Here is a 2,985-nt window from a genome sequence, read left to right as displayed (position 1 = left end):
AGGGATTGCACTAAGAGTTGAACTACATGTAGCATTCAGCAAATCTTGTGTTCATTTCTCATTTCCTCCCACCCTCCAACCCGCCAACTTCCCCCCAAAATTGGAAATGATATGTCTAAATCTGATTAAACACTGTGGGGAGGGGGGGAAAGCCTTGACATACAATGGCAGTTTGGGGGTATAGCTTCTGTTTATACATTCATTTTAAGTATTTGCATTTTGTTCTTCAACAATGTTTATAGGAAAGCTTAGAAAAATCATATGATAAATTAAAAATATACAACGTTAATCAATAATGCATAAAAGCACCATAAAAATGCTCAGCAAAAATAAGCAAACCAAAGTGAGTTAGAAATTTAGAACAGATTAAAAGGGATTAAAAGGCCTGGCTAGGAAAATTAATAATGAGTGTGCAGAGAGCCAAGACTTAGAGAGCAAAAGTGCTGCAACTTTTGGTTTAGCAGGAATGATGTATCATCAGCTGCCAGATGCCTCACATGTCCCTCTTCCCTCTGAGGCTGCATTCACACTGCAGAACGTGGTTTCACACTTCTTTAAGTACCATGGCTCAATGCTATGGAAGTCTGGGAATTGGAGTTTGTTATGGTCCCAGAATGGAGCTCGGCTTTAGTGCCACAACAAACACTAATTCCTAGAATTGCAGTGTGAATAGAGCCTGAGTTTAGCTCAGTTTCCTAATTCATCAAGGTCCTTTTGTATTGTTTTTGTGGGTTTTTCAGGCTGTGTGGCCATGTTCTAGAGGAGTTTCTTCCTGGCGTTTTGCCAGCATCTGTGGCTGGCATCTCTGAAGATGCCAGCCACAGATGCTGGTGAAAAGTCAGGAAGAAACTCTTCTAGAACATGGCCACACAGCCCGAAACACCCATAAAAACTATGGATGCCGACCATGAAAGCCTTTACATCCTTTTGAATTCTTTTCCTATCTTCCAATGTGTTAGGTACCCTTCAAAGTTTTGTATCATCTGCAGACTTGATAAGGATTCCACCATCTAAATCATTAATAAAATTATTGAAGAGCATCAGCCCCAGGACAGAACCCTACAGCACTCCACTTGAGACCTTCTTCCAAACTGAAGCATGGCTACTGAGGACAACTCTTTGTTTCCCAATCAATTATGGATCCATCTGATGTTGTTTCCATTTATTCCATATTTAGTTTGTTTGCTAATCAGAATATCATTGGGGACGGAGACCTTATCAAATGCTTTGCTGAAATCCAGATAAACATCCACTGTTTTCCCACCATATGAAACAAGGATCTTGCTTCTTACTGTCATACCTGACATTACTTATTAGAGGAGGTGGAAACAGTCCTACATCCTAATTGTCAGGAGAACAGACCCCACATTCCTCACAACAGTTGTTAAGGCAGGAGTGAAGGCACTGGCTGAGGAGACTCTGCTTGGTTAAGTTTACACTTCCAGCTGGGAAGCTGAAGATAGGGAGGATCTCCAACCAGAACTAAAAGGGTAGTAGAGTGTAGTAGAGGAGAAGAACTGTGATGCCCTCTCCAATCTCTCAGACTACAGATAGCAGTGTGTATCCTTACCCATCAATTTCTGTATGTCATTGGAAATGCAAGTGAAGTACATGAGGAATGTCTTTCTTCCAGTCTGAGACTAAAGATAATAGCATACTTCTCTCTGCTCAGTGAAGGAGGAAATGATGTCAGAGAGGGAGAGTTAGGTGACATCAAAGGAGGATAACTCTTGCGGCAAGGCCCCACCCACCTACTACTAAAAGACTTTTAAATGAAGATTTCAAATATTTGACCTTGAGGCATAGCCACACAAAAATGTGTTAATACTGCTGTGGCCTATACCTTCCCATACTTTTATGATGATTGTATGTAAATTAAAACTGGGATAATTAAACAGTACTGGACACATCCAGGTTATAATTGCAGGTGCACTGGACCAAAAAGAATGATCCACTGTTTGATTTCAACATTGTATATTATAGAAAAGGGTTACAAACAAAGGAGATTGCACATCCGTCTTAGAGACAGTAGCAACAATCTTGTGCACAGACATGGATTCTCCAGCACTGCTACAAGTACCCTCTTACAGTAGAAGCTGTGGGCTTCCACTGAATTTTAGTCCTGATTTCAAAGGAGTTATTCAGTGTGCCGAATCAATCCCCAAGCTAGCTAGAACTCCTTTAAAATTTGGACTAAAATCCGAAGTGAATTCAGGAAAGCCATTCAATGTGGGAACAACCAGCCACCTCTGCTATATCTCTCCACACACTCCAGTTCACCCCTGCCTTGTACAACCAAGCTGCACAACAGTGCTGAAATGATGGATATACACAAAATCCAGTGAATGCTATCCAAAGATTAAATGGTGGATAATACTAATTTAAAAATTGAGGTGGATGAAAAAATGGATAGTAGAATGTGTGCACAAAGGAATTACAAACTTAAATAATGGTTGCTAACATGTATTAGCTGCTGCTAATTTTGATAGAACTCTGTATGAGGTAAGCTCTCTACCACTGTGACCAATGTAGATTTTATATTCTCTTCAAACTTATTAAAGGTATTGCTTCTGTGCTCTAGAAGTCTATTGTTCCTACTGTAATGAAGAATGGTAGGTTGATCAGTGTTCATAATTGCAAATCAAAAGAAAACCTTCCTTGGAGGTCTTTAAGCAGAGGCTAGATGGCCATCTATTGGGGATGCTTTGATTGGATTTCCTGCATGGCAGGGGGTTGGACTGGATGGCCCTTGTGGTCTCTTCCAACTCTATGATTCTATGATTCTATGATGCCTAATTACCCAGTCTGCTAGGTTCTCCACAAACATACCAGCCAGCTTCTTGCTTGGAGAGCATGCATAGTATCTGGGAAAGATTACTTTACTATGCCTTCACAGTGGCTTTTCCAGCTTCTTGAAAAATGTAGATTTGATATTTGTTATTGTGTTGAACAAAAAAAAAGTGCCTGAATCAAAAGTGAGTTTAT

The sequence above is a fragment of the Sceloporus occidentalis genome, unplaced genomic scaffold (assembly GCF_023333645.1).
Source record: "Sceloporus occidentalis isolate IW3139 unplaced genomic scaffold, rSceOcc1.0.p SCAF_7, whole genome shotgun sequence".
In the NCBI taxonomy this organism is placed as follows: Eukaryota; Metazoa; Chordata; class Lepidosauria; order Squamata; family Phrynosomatidae; genus Sceloporus; species Sceloporus occidentalis.
This window is presented reverse-complemented; position numbering follows the sequence as displayed.